Genomic DNA, 21170 nt, shown 5'->3' with positions numbered 1-21170 from the left:
AAGGGTGATTTTATAAAAAGTATTTAAAGAGAGAAGATTAAAGAGATTAAATAAAAATCATCATACAGTGAGTGAGAGGTCATATGCTAGTCTTATTAGCATTGTTCCTTTTGTGTAGGCATCTGTCCTTGGGCCCTTTTACACCGCCATATAAAATCCAGATTATCTGCTTTAAACTGGATTATATGGCAGAATAGACTTGTATAATCCAGTTCAAAACAGATAATGTAGATTATCTGCTTTGATAATCTGGATTTTATGGCAGTGTAGAAGAGGCCCTTGTCTGTTTCTTTTTTTGTATTTACATTTTGTTATCTGCAGTAGTCCTTTAATAGTAGGGTAGTATTAGTAGTGGTTAGAATTTAGATTAATGTTTCTTTATATATAAAAAGCTTGCAATTTGCATAAACATGCTTTTGGGGTGGCGGGTGAAAAAGTGAGAGAAAAAGTGGAGACCACATTACTGAGGCAAGACAACATGTAAAGGCAGAGACTGGGATATAGAGCTCAAGAATGATAGATTTTCAACAAAGCAATCACTATAGACCAGTGGTCCTCAACCTATGAGTCCTCAGATATTTTGGCCTACAACTCTTAGAAATCCCAGCCAGTTTACCAGCTGTTAGGATTTCTGGGAGTTGAAGGCCAAAACATTTGGGGACCCACATGTTGAGAACCACTACTATAGACAAAGCAAAGGTAGATGAACTGGCTCTTTTCTCTGAAACATGATAAGTGATGATAATAAACAATGTTATGTTCAAATGATAAGAAACCACCAATGTGCAAAGGGACTTTATCTTATCAAGAATCCTTAGAAAAATCAAGACAGTATTCTGGAGCAAATTCATTTCTGTTTTAGTGCCAGACACGTTTAGGTCTCAGGCAAGGCAATTGCTGAGAATTCACCTCTTTAATTTTAGGCTTTCCTCTTGGGAGAACGATGAACATTGATATCAGGAAGAGGGGGCTTAAGCCCTCTCCAGAATTAGAGTGAAGATGGTATGTGTGTGTGTGGAGCCTCCTGGAAATGCTAACAAAATTGGGACCACCAAATTTCTGTTACATGGAGCAGGGCAGCATGAAGATACATTGTATCCCAATCTGATCATTTTATCCTGATGCTTAAAGCAGTTAAATCAACAAGCACCTCATTCTCTCTCACTAGTGGTAAAAACACAAATATAGTGAATAAAACAATAATTTGCTGCCCTGCACGATTCCTCCTCTTGCATCCTTCTTCCCAAAAAATCAAGTGCTTGAAGGCATTGGTGAATCAGCAGGCCGCACAACCACTCTGAAATAATGGATAACATACTCTAAAATTTATCCTAGACTTTTCTATAGACAAAAATGCACTCATCACTTAAGCCCTGCTTTTGGGTCAGTGTGAATTCTCCTGATATTATGAAGGAATTACAACAGCGGATATGTCCATGTAGAAGATGAGGACATTTGTACTCCACTATCAAGTCATGGAAATAGGCACTTCATTATAAAATCCACATATACATATTAATGAATAGTATTTAAAATTGCCAGCATCCCTAAAGAAACCTCGAGGAGATTTACAAAGAAATCCCCAAACAGCAATGTGAGTTGCAAAATATTTGTTTTAACAGCAAAAGCAAATATTATAGTTGTTTTAAAAACTTCTTAATTCCCAGGTTTTTTTTATAGAATGTTTAAGAGCCTCAGAATCTTTATAATAAGATAGTCAGAAAACCTTTTGGCTCTTGGGTAGCTCAGTTACTTCGGCGAACTAGAATTGCAGAAATGGGTAAAATAGTCCTTTGCACAGTAGGGAATTTAGCTCTTAAACATGAGCTTAGGGAGAAAATTGCTGGGAGTGTAATGTTATTTAAAACTGAAGGGGAGAAGATGAAAGCATTATTAAACTAATCTTATGAAACTGATGTTCTTGAATATCTTCTGGGGATAAATCTTGAATATCTTTGGGGGGAATCTAAGACATCATGTTAAGATTAGTCTATAAGAAAAATGAGGTTTTTTTTGTAGGTCTAGCAAACAACTGTGGTATACTAGTTAGAACATTGGACATAAATAGGAAGAGCTCAGATAAACAGAAAGAACCATTTTCCGACTCACTGGTAATGTCGATTTATGGACTTAAAAACAAGCAAAAGTCTTTATCACAAGATGGCAATGCCACTATTTATGCTGTTCATGTGATGAGGGACAACAGCAACAATCCGGAATGGTGACCCTAATAATAATAATAATAATAATAATAATAATAATAATAATAATAATAATAATAACAACAACAACAACTTTATTTATATCCAATTTTTCTCCCTAAAAGGGATTCAAACTGGCTCACAACATATTAAAACATATTCCATTTGAGTAGTAACTGTAGCAGTACGATAATTGAGAATTTTTAGTGACTGACTAATGTACTGTCTCTGAGCTATGATTTTGAACTTGTGTGATTTTAATTGTTGTTTTAATAATTTATGTTTCAATATTTGGTTTTAATTGTAATTGTTATGTTTGGAATTTGTATATTTGGCATCGAATTGGCAAGGGGTTAAATTTGCAGAGGGCGAAGTTCTAAGCTTTTTGAAGTGTGGAAATTGGATTGTCCCAGATCCATCCCAATCCAGCTACTCACATGTCAACAACATTGGGAATCACCAGATTTAGTAACCTGCAGTTTTTCTTGTGATGGATTAATGGCTGGAAGTCTGCTCCTACTGCAGAACTGGTTATACCTTATCTGGACTGCTTAAAGCAAGTTGGTGATGAAGACATTTATGTGGCTGTGTATACATGGGGCTGGTTTCTCCCCCACCCTGACTTATCTGGCAGAAAGAGTAACTCAACCAAACAACATGGACAACATCACACCCAGTTGGGTTTTTGGACCTCCACATGCTCATGGCTTTCAAAATGCCCTCTCTCTCTAATGCTGACTATAGCTCTCCATGCCTCCCAAAACATGCCATGACAGTCTAAGCCTATGAACACAGCTTATCCTCTCTCTGTGCCTATGAGATGCAAATTAACCTCTCTGCCTGATAATTTCCTTAGAGATACTTTTGAACAATTTATGAGATTTCCCCCTCATGCGCCATTTCACAGCTCAGGTGGAAAATAAACATTTCCTCAATTTTCTTTAACAAGCATTCTGACTAATCCCTAACTACAGTGATGGCAGCAGCCTGCCTATTGTCTGTGAGCCATCCGCTTGCAGTGTTCACTGCTGAGCAGATGCTGTACGATTTTGTTTGTTGGTTGGTTTGTGGATGCGAGGCGCTATAGGCTTTCAAACTGTTGATTAAATCAACATCACTAGCAGAGAATGAAAAGAACAGACAAGCAGTGATATGGTTTACTAAGTGCCACGAAAGAGTTATTATGAAGGAAACGGGCTGGCAATTTAAAAGGAGGGAAAATTGTGTAAGATTCACATTTGAAGTAAATATCCCTCATGTAAACTTGCCAGACCAGTGTGTCAATCAGAACACAGAGATCTATCCAACTGTGAATATTTCTGAATTTTGTGATTAAGAATTGCATACAGCAATGGTACTGAAAGATGTGGTTTATGGAGTAGAGATGGTTTGTAAGCCATTGGCTGCCAGTCCAGAGCAAGTTTCCAGGAAAGAAAGCAATAGTTATAGTCTATGGGCATGGATGCAGGGCCACTTCTTAGCACATTGGGAAGAAAAGTTGGGTCTGGGCGCTGGGTGAGAGTAGGTCAGGCATGATATGTGGAGTAGACAAGCTTGAGGCTCTGGGTTCATGTGGAGTCCACCTATGTTAAGGTAATCAATAAGATCTTGGCACTGTAGGACTTTTACCAACATGGACAGAGACACCTCACCATCATAAGAAAAAACATATGCACATACATTCATGTACATTCAAAAATACATTCAAGTAAGGTCAAATTTTGATTTAAAAAGATGAAAATGGCTGGAATACATGTGAAATGGAAATGATTCACATGTAGAATAGTTGGCCAATGGGGGATTCTGGGTGTGGCTGTACAAAATATAATGTTTTCAAGTTCTGCCCAATACTTGTGCAATGCTAATTCATGTCTATTCACAGATAAATCCAATTGAGTAGACATGAATTACCATAGGATTTGTATAGGCTTGGACCTTAATATTTTTACATCACAGTGTATGCAGTGATAATAATTCTGCCAATATTGGTCTTACAGACAGTAGATCCACTGTCTGTTTTGGGAATGTGGGTGATAGAGTTGGTCCCCTTCTCTATTCCCAAGCTCTCTACTAGGCTTGCTCAAATAATTCGTTTTCCCTGTTTACCGTTATTGATTCGTTTTTTTCGATTGTTTTGAAGTAATATCGAACCTTGGTTGTCCACACGTCTGGATATCGCAGTTTCGAATCGCGAGAGGCCGTTTTTTCTTATTTCTTCGTTTTTTTCGAAAAGAAAAAAAAGCTTTTGCAAAGCACCCAAACTCCTTTCCTTTTGCCCCTCAGCCAATGGGAGGCTCAGCCAATGGGAGGGGGCGAGGGGGAAGGAGGCCGAGGAGGAGGAGGAAGACGGAGGGGGGAAATGGCCGCCGCCGCCGCCGCCTCGCCTCAGCTCAGTGCATTAATTAATTGGGCCTTAATGAGCCCCCTTCCAAGCCAAACCCACCAGAGAAACACCCTCAATGCAAACCTTGCAACGTCCTTCTCTCCTTCTTGGACACAAAGGCAAAGGGAGGAGGCACTTCGGGTTCCCAAGCGACCTGAAAAGAGCCATAGAGAAAGGGAGAGCCAGTGCGCATGCTCCACCCTCCAAGGCACACAAGGGGGAGTTCGCATGGGAGCCGGAAGTGTTGGGGCCTCCGTCCCTCCCTTGCTTTTCCTCTTTGGTCTCCCTATCTTGAACACAGAACACGCATGAAAAAAAACACACCATAATTTCACAATATATAGTTTAAATAACAAAAGGAAGAGGAAGGAAGAGGCCCGGGATGCGAGGGGGTGTGGGCCAGGCCCGTCCTCGGCTGCTCCCAGGGGCCCAGATTCGCACCCTCCCTCCCCCCAATACAGGTCTCCATTCCATACTACGCTACATGAACTTGAATGGATACTGTGGTTGTGTTGTCGAAAGCTTTCATGGCCGGGATCACACTGTTGTGGTATGTATTCCGGGCTCTATGGCCATGTGCCAGAAGCATTCTCTCCTGACGTTTCACCCACATCTGTGGCAGACATAGAGGTTTTGACGTCTATGCGAAGCTAGGCAAGTGGGGTTTATATATCTGTGGAAGGTCCAGGGTGGGAGAAAGAACTCTTGTCTGTGGGAGGCAAGTGTGAATGTTGCAATTGGTCACCTTGATTAGCATTGAATAGCCTTGCAGCTTCAAAGCCTGGCTGCTTCCTACCTGGGGGAATCCTTTGTTGGGAGGTATTAGCTGGCCCTGATTGTTTCCTGTCTGGAATTCCCATTTTCTGGGTGTTTCTGGGAAGGTAATGGCACTCCATGTAGTCATGCCGGCCACATGACCTTGGAGGTGTCTATGGACAACACTGGCTCTTGGGCTTAGAAATGGAGATGAGCACCAACCCCCAGAGTCAGACATGACTGAACTTAACGTCAAGGGATACCTTTACCTTTACCTACACACACACACACACACACACACACACACACAAGCAGGGACTATATATATATATATACACAATATATATCACACACACACCAATTTAACAAAGTTTCAGCCACAAAAACAAAGTTTCTGAAGTAGAACAATGACTTTCACAGTAAAGACAACCCAATTTAACAGGAAATAAGACTTTCAAACCAGGAACAGATTACTGCAATTATTAAAAAAAGGTTTATTATAAAAGCTATGAAAATTTGCCAAAAATCAGAGGATAAGGGAAACGTTCCACATTTTGGTGAGCTATCAGTGTTAAATGTGTTCTACCACTGTACCAAGTTTGAAGAAGATCACTCAAAAAATGAGGGCGGGAGAGCCCCCTAAGTCCCCCCCCCTTCGGGCTGTTTTTGGGCCACCGCGCATGCGCGTCCGCCATTAACGAATTAATTTAGAAAATAACGAATTTTCATTAATTTCGAAAAATTTTGGGGGCCAAATTCGTTATTAGCAACAAAAACGAAAAAACTGCCCCCTCTAGTATTGAAACGAGTTTAGAATCAAATTTTTCATGGATCGATCAAGCCTACTCTCTACATGTGATGCCTCCTCTTTTGAAGGCAGGTATGCATGTGCTGGAAAAGGGTAGCTCATGAAAGCATCAGTGGCATATTGGAGGGGCAAGGCAGCTCTGGGATTGTTTTTCTTCCAGATCAGGAGCTACAATGTCATCTATCAGAATACTAGGGTAACCACTAACCAGTGTAACTTTCTTGCTCTGGCAAGCAAATGAGGTGCTAAAGAGGCTTTCATGTTTTACTTTTTGTGATGTTCAACAGAAAGGCAGTCAAAGAAGGAGGAAAATGAGCAGAGGGAGGGCACTTCTTTGATGGAGGTTCCTTTTTCACAGCAGCAGTTTAAATGTAACACTTTTTTGGCAAGACTGCCTTTTAATTAGCAACTGAGGTTTGCTTTCAGCTGGTTGGAGCTCTTTTTATTTAAATTGAACACACTTTAAAAGTTCAAACCAAAACTTACAGAGCCTGAAAAAGTGCCTTTAGCTTCCCGGATCCCCTTAGCCTGTATGACTATTACTCTTCTAAAATCCATGAGTTTATTCTCAGGTAGCAATGAACTGGATGGGGGTAGTTGTGTTGTTAACAAGAAGTGAAAGTTGTGTAGCCTCCAGATGTTGTAGTGCCACATCAGCATTTCTTACTTTCAGTTGTGGATGTAGTAGTGTTGTGATATAAATATGGGGGAGTGGTCATATTGAGGACATTGTCCCCTCACAGAATTCTGACAACAATTATTTTTCTTCAGTCCCCACCATTCTAGCATTGCAGAGAGCAAGAGAGTAAAAATTTTTCCTACCTAGTAGATTGTCATTGTTGTATTCTCTTTGTAACTTTGGACTTTTCTACCCTGGTCATTTAACCCCTGGGCAGTCTGGCGGTGGCCACTAGGCTTTGCCTCCCCTTGGTTGCTCTGTGAATTAAAACTGTGTCACAGAGAGTTACGACGTTTACGTAACTTACAAAAAAATAACAGGTAAAAGTTTCAGTTGTTACATTTTTGGAGTGAGTGACGCCCATGCATTGTATGTTGCATTGTATGCACAGATCTAATGAATTAGATCCGACTTACAACAGAGAATCGAAATTTTGCACAGCACTAGTGGCCACATATACAATCTCCAATCAGTGACAGTTGTAGGCGGAGTTTACATCATCTAGTCAGACTGAAATTGGTTTGGCCCTGCTGGACCATTACTTTTCCTTCTCTGTCATCATTGTTCCTGCCAGAATGCTCTGGGAGAGTTCCTGGCCAGGAGTTCTCCCAGAGCTTTTTGGTCACCCACCAGCGCTGACAGCAGTGACATAGGCCTGATCCATCTCCTTTTTCTTGTAGTGACAAGAGTTTAGGTAAAAGGGGATGATGGTTGCCAGTGTAGTCAGAGGGAACAACTCGCATCTAACCCAGTCAAGCTCTTCACACTGTACCCAAACTGTGGGCCAACTCCAGAACACCTTCTGACTTTCATTAGTAGGAGATTAACCCTGTTTAATTCAGTCTACTCTGCATTAAGGACCGAAAGTCCCTGGACATTATGTAGATATCCAGGAGTGATGTCTTGGTCAGTGCAGGCTATTGAGCTAATATAGATGAGTTCTTTCTTTGCCCCTTTCCTTTGAATGCCTAAACTGCATTTTTCAACATTTAATGAAAAATTTAAGTTACTGCAGTGATATACATTTGGGTACTGAGTGGGAAATTTTTATTTGGAGTTCAGATGATACTTCCACAGGTGTGAGAATTTCATCTGGAAGACTGCACAATTTCCCACCCTGCTGAAAATGTATTGTCAAATTTTGTAAGCAGCTTACTATGGAGTTTTAAATAATAGTGTGAGTTGTTCTGAATATGCCGTAAGTAATATAAATGCATGATGTCTGCCTACCAACATCTGGAATCTTGTTAGCTAAACACATTTGTGTAACTTGGCTTTATGTGAGCATATATCCTCCTCTGAATGTTGCAGGAGGCATTGAATATCCCCCCCCCCCCAAGGTAGTTCTTGACAGCTTAAGCATAGCCATTTACTAGACAGAGGGCAGGAGGTATTTGACCACTTTCCAACTTTAGTTCTGCAGCCAGGAGAAGTTGGCTGAAATCACCATTTCCTTTCTCCAGTGAGACACAGAAATGCAAGGGTGGAATGTTATGTTCGCCCAATTTCTCTTGGCTCCATGACTATGAAATCTCAGTACAGACATGGCTGTGGATTCTGTCACAATGCCATCCTGCATGCTCCACTTTACTACTGAACTATTGACTGGCATCACCTATTAACTCCAGGCCTTATGGGCTCACCAGGAAGAAATGGTTGTGTGGGCGAATATACATAATATAATCAACATGTGATCAGCAGACAGCAAAAAGGAAAAAATTGCCCCATTTCCAGAGTTAGCACATTATTATAGCAATGCAGGTATATTTTATATCTCAAGATTTCAGGGTGGCAGGGTCAACCTAAGACATTGTGCTCCTTAAGGCAAAACAGCAAATGGCCTCTTCCAAAGTCAGGAGATACTGTAGCCAGACCAGTTAATTTATTTTGTGACACGAGGCAGAAAATTCAGAAGCACTTCTTCCTCTTTCTGCCATAAAAATACAACAAAACAAAAAACAACACATTTAATTGCTAACCCTTAGCTTTCATGATACCACAAATGGTTGCCCGAGGCAGATGTCTTATTCTGTCTAATGATAGGGCCAGCCATAGAGAATGATAGGGCCAAAGAGATCAGTGATCAGTTGCCTTTAGCATCTTTAGCAAACCTTTTGGGAGAGTATGTAGGTGGGCTGCAATCTCCTCTGACTTAAACTAGATGCCCCGCTACAGTGAACTTCAGAGATGAGAGTGCAATGCGAACACCTTGTGGAAATGAATGATTTCAACCTTTTGTTGATATAAGTCTAAAATGAGATCCCCAAAGCCAATATTAAGTCTTCTAAATGAGTCCTTTTGTTTGACAATTGGTCTATGTGAATCTTTTGTAGGTTCTTGAATACAGTCTTCGAGTTTCTTATTAAAATTCTTTTCATTTATGTCTTTCTTCAAACAGAGAGAATGAGAAAGAGAGAAAGAGAAAGAGCGGGCACGCACACCATGTTCTGCAGGTAAATGCAACAAGTCGACTTTTCTATAGTTTCTACTCCTAATCGCCTTGGAAATCTTTTTTGTAGGCTAACATGCTTTTTGACAGGAGCAAAATAAATTTTAAAGGTCTATTGAATCAGATAAGCCTCTTTTGGCAGGCCTTGCATATTCAGAATTTATGGCTAACATTTAGCTTATGCTAGCAAAGGTGGTGGGGAGGAGAGAAAAGTCTTGGAATCTCAGAAGAAAAGTTGGATAATTTTTTTAAAAGGCACTTAAAAGCAAAATGTCATGTACAGCCCCACTGGTGCCCATAATTACATAGTGGGTAGGGAATAACACTGCATGTGGTTAATCTCAATTTTAAAAATGCACGCATTTGCTTTGATGGCTTGGATCTGGCTCACTAGGGGTCTACAAGGACTATCATTAGTCACTGCCCATGACTAATTTCTCTGTAATTATTTTTAGTCATGCCCTAATAGACAAACACCATGTGCTCTCCATGTCTCTGCTTTACACTTGTGGACACCTCATGAGATCGCTTCTCCTCAGCAGCCTAGATTTTAGTTAATGAACAAATGCACCAGGAGCTCTATTGTCCTGTTAACCACGAGTGATTTATTCCAGAGCAAACATAAGCCTTGACAATTGAGCTGCCTTGAAAATTATGCAGCTGGAAAAAAGGATCCAATGACTTTTTAAAACTGACCATAGCTAATGATGAAGGTTAAGTGTTTTATTCAGAAAACATGGGAGTTCGCAGCATGTATACGTGTAAGAAGGGGATGGATAGATGAGACACAATGAGTTATCGCTGATGCTTAGGTCTAAAGTGTTCTCTTCACCCATCTGCAACTCAAGGTAAGAATGAATTCAAGAACAATGTGACATGCCTTCCAATATTTCTCACATAAATGCCAGGATATGTTCAGCCATATAATGCAAGAGTTTTGTTAAGCTGTCAAAGGAATAAGACACAAGTTAGAAGAGACTGTGACAGTATGTTTTTGCCTAAGTCTGCAGGGAAGGCCAACATCCTGCCCCTCCTTTTCTCTCTTCCCTCTTGGGTTAATTGACTGCAAACCACTTTTGCACTTTGAACTCAGTTTTCAGCAGTTTAAGTAAGTTCAGGAAAAAAAAGGGAGAAGGAGGAAGAAACTGGGGAATGTTATAGCAGAACCTGGATCATAATCAACCAGGGGCATCTCTGCAACTCTGGGACAGTCTTACATAGAAACTTGGGGCCCTTCTACATTGCCCGAGATCCTGGTACACATCATGGGTTAACCTGAGGGATTTCCCAGTTTAATCTGCATTAATTTGACACTTGCAAAAATCCAGCCCTTAGGGTATGGTTTGGATCTTTGCAGGTGCTGGGCCTGTGGGGATTGACTCCTGGGACTGCTTCTACAGTCTTGGGGGTTAGTCCCCACAGCTATTCCGATTCTTCGGGCTCCTGGAGCCTGAAAGAACAGGGTAGCACCCATCTCTTTCCCCCAGCCACCCCATTTCTCCCTCCAAAACAGCACAGCCCCCTTTGAAGAGTACCCCAGACATGTAAAAATGATGTGCCAGGGGGTTGGGGGGAGGAGGAGGAAAATCCTTCCTCCTTCCACTTCCTCATGTGTCAGTACTTTCCAGAGAGGCCTGCGCTGCCAGAAAGCCTCTTGGGTAAGTTTTAGAGTGGGAAATGGGGGGGGGGGCTGAATGGCATCTACTCACCCCCCCCCCCCACCGAGGGAAAGCCCGAGGTTTGGTTGAGGACTCTTGGGGAGAACTGGGTTAAAATAACCCAGTTCCTTCTGAGATTTTTGGCAGTGTAGAAGAGCTCTTACTCAGCCCAGGAAACAAAGGGCTCATGAAGTTAAATAACCCTTTCACACAACCCTATATCCCAGAATATCAAGGCAGAAAATCCCACAGTATCTGCTTTGAACTGGGTTATCCATGGCTCAATGCTATGGAATCCTGGAAAATGTTGTTTGATGAGGCACTCATATGCTTTGGCAGAAAAAGTGAAAGAGCTTGTAAAATTACAGTTTCCAGGACTCCACAGCATTGAGCCACAGTTAAAGTATTTTCAAACATTGCATTTATTCTGCAATGTAGATGCACCCTAAGCAGTAACTTATACAATACACATCATCTGATCTGATGTGTATTACCTGCATCCTATATTTCTAGCCAACACAATTCAAATAATATGTGAGCTTTCACCCTGTTTGTCGAGGTGCCAGCTCAGTACATCTTTTGTAGGCTTTCCCCTCATTGGTCTATTAATCAAAACACCCCTTAGCTTACCCCCAAGCAATCTCCCTGAGAACAACCTTGGGACTGCTATAGCTTCATGAATCTGCCAAAACAAAGATAAGCACTCCAAACTGATGAGAATTCACCATATAAGATTCTACTCATGCCAGTGATACTAGTATGCTAGAAGCATAACATCCATAATCCAATATACATATTTATAGAATTTAAATAATGAACAGACATTGAGATACAATATAGTAATACCGTACATACATTATAGTCATAGTGTTCCTCAAAGAAACTCAGTGAGAGATATGGGGATGAGATCAAGATGACAAAAGATACCATATTAATGAAGAAGAACATATAAGCTAGGTGAACTTCCAATTGTTTGCTTTTGCCAGAGCCAACTGAATGGCAAAATTCGACCCACTCCTCTCCTTCCCCCTTTTTGCTAACTGAGGACATTGTTTTTGCACTCTGAACTTAGTTTGCAGAAATTTTCTATTATTATGTTGCCTGCTTAGTACTATTTCTACCCATTATTAATAGTGGTACAGAAAGTGAGCCCATCCTAATTTGTATTTTGCTAATGACGAAGTTCTAAACCCAGGTTTTAACTGCAGAACTATAAGAAATCATTAAAAAAACCTACATGCACACTTATTATACATCAAAGAAGCATGAACATACAATATTCAAATTATTAACTGATGAAGAATGAATTTTGGTGAATTTCAAATTCTTGTTAATTCTTATTAATAGTAAAGATTATCCATATTTCTGTTTATCTTCCTTCTGTTCCTCTACAGATAGATGCATTTGAACTGTGGTGTTGGAAGAAAATTCTGAGAGTGCCTTGGACCTCAAGAAGATCAAGCAAGTCCTACTCCAGGAAATAATGCCCGGCTGCTCACTGGAGGGAAGGATATTAGAGGCAAAGATGAAGTACTTTGGCCACATCATGAGAAGACAGGAAAGCTTGGAAAAGATCATGATGCTGGGGAAAATGGAAGGAAAAAGGAAGAGGAGTCGACCAAGGGCAAGATGGATGGATGGTATCCTTGAAGTGACTGGCTTGACTTTGAAGGAACTGGGGGTGGTGACGCCTGCAGGGAGCTCTGCTGTGGGCTGGTCCATGAATTCACGAAGAGTTGGAAGCGACTGAATGAATAAACAACAACAAGCTCCTGTACATCATTATCAAATTGATCAACCTTTAAAAGTATAAAAAGATAAATTGAAAACCATTATATTCTCAATCAAATCACAAGTACATTAGGCATATACTTTTAGAGATGCAGCCTTCATAATAATGTTTAAAAATTTCACAACTTTTAACATGACACTAATCTTTGATTCATCCAAAGAAAAAGCAAGAATAAATTAATCTGACTTTTCTGGGGGTAACAAATGTTTCCTGCCTCTTTTACAGTAACTGTGTTAAGATAACAGAAGGGAAAGATACTCAAATCTCAACAGAATTATAGGTTACACACTTGGTTTAGTTGGATATTAAAAATTCTATTCTAATTCCACAAAAGGGGAAACATCAAACCCTGCCAAAAATAGAGAAAAGCATGCCTTCTATATTTTGGTAACTTCAAAAGCCTCAAGTAGAGATGCAATGTAGCACTGCAGTTTGAATGTTGGATCAGGATTCCTCACAGCTGTATAAAATCTACATTGACCTGGATTATATGGCAGTGTGGACTCAGATAATCCAGTTCAAAGCAGATATTGTGGATTATCTGTCTTGATATTTTGGGTTCTATGGCTGTGTGGAAGGGCCCCAGGAGAGCAGGGTTTAAATCTTCACTCAGCCCTGGAAACCCAATGGATGAACTTGGACAAGTCACACTTTCCCTTGGGTCCTTTCCACACAGCTGAATAAAATCCCACATTACCTGCTTTGAACTGGAATATATGGCAGTGTAGACTCAGATAACCCAGTTCAAAGCAGATATTGTGGATTATCTGTCTTGATATTCTGGATTATATGGCTATGTGGATGGGCCCTAAACCTGACGAAAGCAACAGCAAATGTCCCAAAAATGTTGCCAAGAAAACTCTGTGATAGTTTTTTTGTCACAGTTTGCAGTTGACTTTAAGGCACTTCATTTGTGCGTGAGTGCCTTCAAGTCACCTGCTGAGCTATGTTGATGTAATAGGGTTTTTTAAGGCAAGGAATTCAAAAAGGTCGTTTTGACAGCCTTTTCCTTCTAAACCTGATATCTATTGGTGGTCTCCCATTCAAAAACTAGCTAGCATTGACCCTGCATAACTTTCACGACCAGATGGGATCTAGTGCATTTAGAGTTTTTAAGCTCTTGAAAACATATTGCTATAACAAATTAAAAAAAAAAACTTTTAAAAGAATGAGGCAAATTCACTCAGGAGAAGAATATTCCACCCATAACCCAAAGGTAAACAAACATCATAAGACGCAACTATCAGACTTTGTCTGCCAGCATCTTGTCTTCATTGTTTAATTAATGGATTAACTATGTCCACATTCTAATTAACAGCAGGAGGGATTTTTTTCCTGCCTTATTTATCATATGACAAAGCAAACTACAAAGACAAAACAAGACAGAATATTAACATTAAACACAGATAAACAAATCCAAAACTTATTTTCTTTTTTATTTATATTCTGTCTTTCTCTCAGCTTTGAATAAAAAGTAACTAAGAACAAGACAACGCAAGATTACGCTAAAACTCTGGTAATTAAAAAGTTAACATACAATTAAACAAACTATCAGATTAAAATGCCATTAAAATTTAAAATCAAAATACTGGTAATAAAGTTTAAAAAGACAGTACTCCCCCATTAAGATGATTTCCCCAAAACAGCTGATCATCAAATGTCTGTTTAAATGAAAAGGTCTTAGCCATCTGATTTTTTTTTATCATGTCAGAAGCGACTTTCAAGTTGCTTCTGGTGTAAGAGAATTGGCAGTCTACAGAGACATTGCCCAGGGGATGCCAGATGTGTTACTCGGAGGCTTCTCTCAAGTCCCCACAAGCTAGAGCTGATAGATGAAAGGTCAATCTGTCTTGCAGATTCGAACCAGCAACCTTCACATCAGGAACCCAACCTTCAGGTCAGCCGTTCACAAGGATTTACCCCATTGCGCCGCAGCAGAGGGCAACCACTGGGGGCCCTTCCACACAGCCATATAACCCAGGATATCAAGGAAGATAATCCACAATATCTGCTTTGAACTGGGGGCCCTTTCAGACTGGCCCTTTATCCCAGGATCTGATCTCAGGTTTTCTGCTTTAAACTGGATTATATGAGTCTGCACTGCCAGATAATCTGGGATAAACAGAAAACCTGGGCTCAGATTCTGGGATAAAGGGCCTGTTTGGAAGGGCCCTTGGTTATCTGAGTCCACACTGCCATATAATCTGCTTCAATGTGGATTTTATACAGTTTTGGGAAGTGGTTTGAGGCCTCATCTAAACTGCCATGTAATGCAATTTGAAACTGCATTATATGGTCAGCGTGGACTCATAAAATGAAGTTTAATGTAACATAGATGGGGTGTGAGAAGACTCTCATGTTTTCATCAGACTGGCCTGTGAGAGTTACATCTAATTAAGAATCTAGTTAGGAATCTAGTGTAAAGTGAATACCAACCGGCTATTTATCTCTTGTCAATAACCAACCAGTTAAATAAACAAACAGAAAGAGAGAAATTGCTTTATAGCTTTGCTTCTTGCTTGAAGCACTAATCCCATGATTTTCTCATTACTGTATACTGATTTATGAGAATAATCAGAGAATATTGATGTGAACAAACTTGTTCAATAAGATGGGCATCTAATTTCCAAATCTGTTTTGAATAAACGACTCTTTTGATTTATCATAATTAGCTGTTAGCTTGTTACCTTTAACATATATGGAAAAATCCCCCAAAACTTGTTTTACCTGAGCCTAGTTTGGGATTAAAACATTGTGATGTTGTTGAACTTTGTGACCACCTTGGAAATGATTGCAGGTTGCCCTCTTTGGCATAATTCTCCAATTGCATTTACAATCTGAGACTGCAGATGATGTTTGTTATGTTATATATTTATTTTCAAATTTATATCTTCTCTGAATATGGGGCACAAACCGGTTCACAATTACAGTTAAAGTGAAATACAATTGAAACAATAATACAAAAGGTGAAAAACAATTTAGCAAACAATCACATTAAAGCATTAATTTAAAAAAGTTTTGTAAAGGATGTTTAATTACAATAATAATAACAGAAGTACAAATGCAACACGCTGCAATTAAAGACTTTGCAACAGAAGGGACTTCCGGTTTAGCAGCCATATGATGAGCAGCGGATTCCTAGGGCTCTAGGAACGTGATCCAAAAGACCCGATCTTGGAGGGAGTAAGACCTCTGCCCCTATAGCGGACTGAGGCTAAGGGGGTTCCAAATCCATAGCGTCTACAGCCGAAGGTGTCAAGTGGAGCGTCCCCCCCAAGGAGACACCTGGCAAAGGAATGCAGGGAAGAGCAGATCGAGCCCGGGCTAAGGGGACTAATCCGCCCTGTCGTTTCATCGGCCAATAGACCCAAATAAGGAACAAGACATCTCACAAGGTACAAAGAGAGCATCGGATTGCTCCAAGGACACAATCTAACCTTAAAAGAAAGATCAAAACTACAAAGCAAAGACAGACGCGAAGGTAAGAGAAAAGCGGCGAATGGGGGAATTTTTTTTAAAAAGCGGCAGTGCAGGAAAGCGGTGAGAGGGAAGAAAGAACAATGAGCTGCTTGAGTCAGAGAGGATATAGAAAACATTAAAAAGTCTTTCCAGAAAGAAAAGAAATCGGGATAAAGGGCGCCATTACCGCGACCTTGAGGCTGATTGTTTAGTCTAGCTAGCCACCATCACTATAAACAACCCGAAGGGGAAGCACATAGAGCTAGCAACAAACAAACTCACATCTGGATGTGATAGTGAGAAGGAGAGCTCAATTCAATACAGGAAGTGATGAATAAGCAACAGCAAAAGACTATAGAGATACTAAAAGGAAAACCCCACAAAATAAAAGAGCACAAACAAAGCAACCAACCATATACAACACAACACAACTTGAGAAATCTATAACCAGAAATGTCAAACATAAAAGGGAAAATCTTACCAAACCCAAAGCTGCAGACAAAAAGACTCTCCCCAGATGAACTGGAGTTCAAAGAAATTCTCGCAGAAATTCAAAAAATTTCACAGAAACAGGATGAACAATATGGAGAACAAGAAGCCCAAAACAAAAAGTTACAAGAAGAAATGCAAGGTCTAAGACAGGACATCAGAGAGGAAATAAAAATGATGAAAGATGATCTGGAGAAAGTCAAAAAGGAAAACCAAAAATTGACAAACTCATATGACAAATTAGAATATAAACTAAAAAACTAGAATTGCATGCAGAATAATAAACCTAGCAGAAACTACAAATGAAAATCTAAGAGAAATAGTAAAAGAGATACAGGCAGAATGTTTGGAAACCCCGGCAGATATAAGGCCTTGACAGAACGTATCAAATCACGACTGGATATTCCAGAAGACACAGAACAACCCGCAAAACTATTATAAGTTTCAACAGGAAAAAAAAATAAGAGATGATATCTTAAAAGAAAGTAACAAAAAGCACCCATATATAAGGACAAAAGAATCATCTTTATGAAGGAAATCTCACAAAAAAGCTTGGATAGAAGAAGAAAATATTACTTTCTAACTGAAGAATTGATAAGGAGAAAGATCAGATACAAATGGGATAAGACAGAAGGAACGTCAATGGATTAAACCCCCCAAGTAAAAGGAAAAAAATATTCAATTATCTAAGCCAATTTTTTTTTTGACTTAATTGCCTTACAAGAATCCCATATTAACAACAAACACATAAAATACTTAGTACAAAAGAATTTAGGAAAAGAATACTATACTTCAAGGAACGAAAAAATGTGGAGTAGTCTTATATGTGAAAGAAGAAATTCCATCAAAACTGACTGTTAAGGACAATGAGGGAAGATTCCTAGGAGTGACCATTATAATAAATAACCAAGCTATTTTAATTTGTAAAATATACAGCCCTAATGGTCCAAAATTAAATTTACAAAAGAATTAAAGAGACAAATAGAACAATATGACTATGAAGAGTTCATTATTTTGTGAGATTTTAACGGAGTCTTAGATCTGGAAAAAGACAAATCAAAAGGGGAGGGACATAAAAAGAAGTCAAAAGCCAGTAAGTTGCCTAAACAATTTATATGTTACACCCCAAGGCAGCGTGAGCACTTGAAAACCAGACAGGAGCCAATATAACACATATCTTTATTAAAACAAATATAAATTCAGATGAAAATAGTTATAGAGTTTGAGGAGGAAATAGTTCTTTCTGAAAAGTCAATAATGATTCCAGATGGGTAAGAGAAAAGGTCCGATATTATAATCCACGATGAGAACTCGTTAGCTCTCCCAAGCAATCAAAGTCCATGAATTGCATCAAGGAAACAAGGCTGGCAGGAAACAGAGTTCAATCCACTGGCAATACTTCGTAGAGATCAAGGCAGCAAAGTTGTCAAAGCAGAGGCAAAACTTGAAACAGGAACAAGGAAATAACAACTGGAGTAAAAACAAGGTCTACTCAAGAGTCGCGGCTCACCTCAGCCCGACTGAAACTGAAAATACTTGGCTTGGAGACTGGAGCTAGAAACGGAGAAACCTCTCTCCAAGAAAGCAACGTTGACACCAGCAAGGAATCTACAGTGCAAAACACTTTTATGGATCCTAAACTGAATCCCAAGTAGGGAGAGCAATACTCCCAAAAAATTCCCATGAGAACTCACGCTTCAGAAATTCTCTGTGATTAAAATCCGCATTCTCAGGTGAGCTGAGAACATCTGGCTCAGACAAGGGAAACTCCCTTCCAATTAACTGCTCTTCCTGGCTGATTTCTCCAGGCACCTGAAGCTGCAAAGGGTTCTCAGAACTGGGTGAAAAGTCATAATAAACCTCATCTGTGTCAGAGTTCAGCTCCTGAAGCCATGGCTGGTTGAGGTATAACATTATAACATTAATGGAAAACTTAAATGTGGAGGACACGAAATGAAGAAAAAATAGATTTTACCTTCTATTTCAGTAGACACAGAATTTGGTCCCAAATTGACATGGCATGGGCAACAAACTCACTCATGACCAGATTAAGATCAATACAAATACTACCAAAACTCTTCTCAGCTCATAGCGCACTAGAAATTTCAATAAAAGTAAAAACATTGCAGTACAGATGGAGACTAAATGAACGCCTATTAAAACAAGAAAAATACATAGAACTAAACAGAAAATTACTTAAAGAATATTTAGAACTTAATAAAGGCCAAGAAACCTCTAAAAATACACAATGGGAAGCTTGCAAAGCCGTGATGCGGTGTCACCTAATCCAACAAGCTTCGATCAAAAATAAAAATAAACAAAAAGAATAGAAGGAAATAATTGGGAAAATTACAGAAAGAAGAACAATTAAAAAAGAACCCCTCTAACAAAAGATTAATTAGAGAACTAGAAATACTAAGAAAACAAATGCAACTATTACAATCAGACCAGATCTCAAAAAAATTAAGATTTATTAAACAATACCATTTCCAAAATGGTTAATAAAATAGGGAAATGGCTAATAAACAAAATAAAACAAACAATATCAAAAACAAAAAATACATAACAAAAATAAAAAGATGGAAAAACATACACCGAAGAAAATCAAATATTCAAACTATTTATAGATTTCTATAAAAACCTATACAATAAGGAATATTCCTCCAAAGAAGATATAATGAAACATCTATGTAAACTTAATCTTCCAAAAATCTCAGATGAACAAAGAAAAATCCTAAATGACCCTATATCAATGAGCGAGATTGATATTGCAATAAAAAGTCTCAAAAATAACAAGGCACCGGGTCCGGATGGTTATACAGCGTTATTTTATAAAACATTCAAGGATGAACTAGCCCAACTGCTAAAAGATATCCTAAATGACATATTGGAAAATAAACAAATCCCCAAATTGTGGAAAAAGGCAAACATAACACTTATACATAAAGAAAACAATTACTGACCAATATCACTCTTAAATAATGATTATAAAATCTTCACTTTAATTATGGCAACCAGACTAAAAAGGTTCTTAAAAGATTGGATTTCTGAAGATCAGGCCGGATTTCTACCAAAAAGGCAAATTAAAGACATTAGAATATTGATCAATATGATAGAATACTACGAAGTACACAACGAAAAAGAATTGGCTCTATTATTTATAGACGCCGAGAAAGCGTTTAATAAAGTAAATTGGGACTACATTTTTCTACTATTACAAGAATTAGATATTGGACACAACTTTCAAAATGCAATAAAATCAATATATACAAATCAAGAAGCTTCAATCATTATCAATTGTAAAAAAAGTAAACAAATAATTAAAATAAAAAGAGGCACAAGACAGGGATTCCCATTATCACCTTTACTATTTCTAATGATTATGGAGACCCTTATGAAAGAAATAAAAGATGATAAAAACTTAAAAGATCTAAAAATAAGAAATTATAATTATAAAATGAGGTCATATGCAGACGATGTGGTCTGTATAATAGAAAACCTGCTCAAAAATTTGTTCTCCCACTTTTGCTGTAATTGCACTCACAAGAAATAAATAAAAATTATTTCTCCAAAAAGACTTTGCAACAGAGAGTTAACATGCAAAGCCTGAATACACAGAAAGGTTTTCACTTGCTGGAGGAAAAGCTTCAGAGAGGGAGATCAACTTTGTGTAGAAAAAAAATCCCATACTCTGGGAGCAGCCATCAAAAAAACTCTTTCCCATGCTCACCAAATGCACTTGTGGGACTAAGTGAAAGCCCTATTCTGAGGACCTTAAAACTCAGGAGTTGCAGTTTTCCAGACTTCTGGAACCAAGCCATCATTGGAAGGGAATTGGGCTGTTCTCCCTCTTTCTGATGATGAAATGATGACCAACCATGAAATAACAACAGAGAATTGGGTTAAATAAGAGCTATTTTATTTGAGCTATAACCCATTTAAATAGGTCACAGTCCTGCTCCTTGCATGTATTGTGACTTGGTACATAGTGCCAAGCTAATTTTACCCTAGCCCCTTTTCATGGAGAACATCACCTGCAGCATCATTCGCCATGTGGTCTCAGGAATAAGAATACTGGGAAGGGCATTGGGAAATGTAATTTCTCTATGGTAACTTTCTTTCTTATTTCTCCATCTTTCTTTCCTGGAAAAATTATATTTCTTGAATAGAAAAGGGAAAGCAAAGTGATGGGTGACAGCTCAGGAAAAAACCCACAATTTCTCAGTATTCTAGGCACCAAGGACAAAGGGAAAGATATGTGAAGAAACATATACCTCTTCTTGTTACTCTCATCAGCAGACTTCAGAGCACCTCAATAGCTTGAAGGAGGAGAAAATTGTGGAGTGCCAAAATAATAGTATTTTGGCACTCTTTTAAAATTCCAAGTGTTTTTCCAAAGACACTCATAATTTCTGTTCCCAGTCCAAATTGATTCAAGGGCTTTAGATCATCCCTAGTTATTTATATGGCACCACAAATGAATAGGAGGCTTTATA

At 38.9% G+C, this 21170-nt stretch overlaps 1 protein-coding gene and 1 long non-coding RNA gene across 4 annotated transcripts in view; one reads left to right on the top strand and one right to left on the bottom strand.

Annotated features, from left to right (window-relative positions):
* The window catches only part of raly (RALY heterogeneous nuclear ribonucleoprotein), a 305333-nt gene that overhangs the window by 72651 nt on the left and 211512 nt on the right, over window positions 1-21170 (bottom strand). The window lies entirely within an intron of this gene.
* LOC134298459 (uncharacterized) lies at window positions 9225-15394 on the top strand. Its single transcript, XR_010005556.1, has 2 exons — window positions 9225-9280; window positions 12329-15394. It is a non-coding gene; the product is annotated as an uncharacterized LOC134298459 (long non-coding RNA).

The sequence above is a fragment of the Anolis carolinensis genome, chromosome 4 (genome assembly GCF_035594765.1).
Source record: "Anolis carolinensis isolate JA03-04 chromosome 4, rAnoCar3.1.pri, whole genome shotgun sequence".
Lineage (NCBI taxonomy): Eukaryota > Metazoa > Chordata > Lepidosauria > Squamata > Dactyloidae > Anolis > Anolis carolinensis.
The sequence above is the reverse complement of the archived record's forward strand: the minus strand, read 5'-3'. Positions and strand labels throughout refer to the sequence as shown.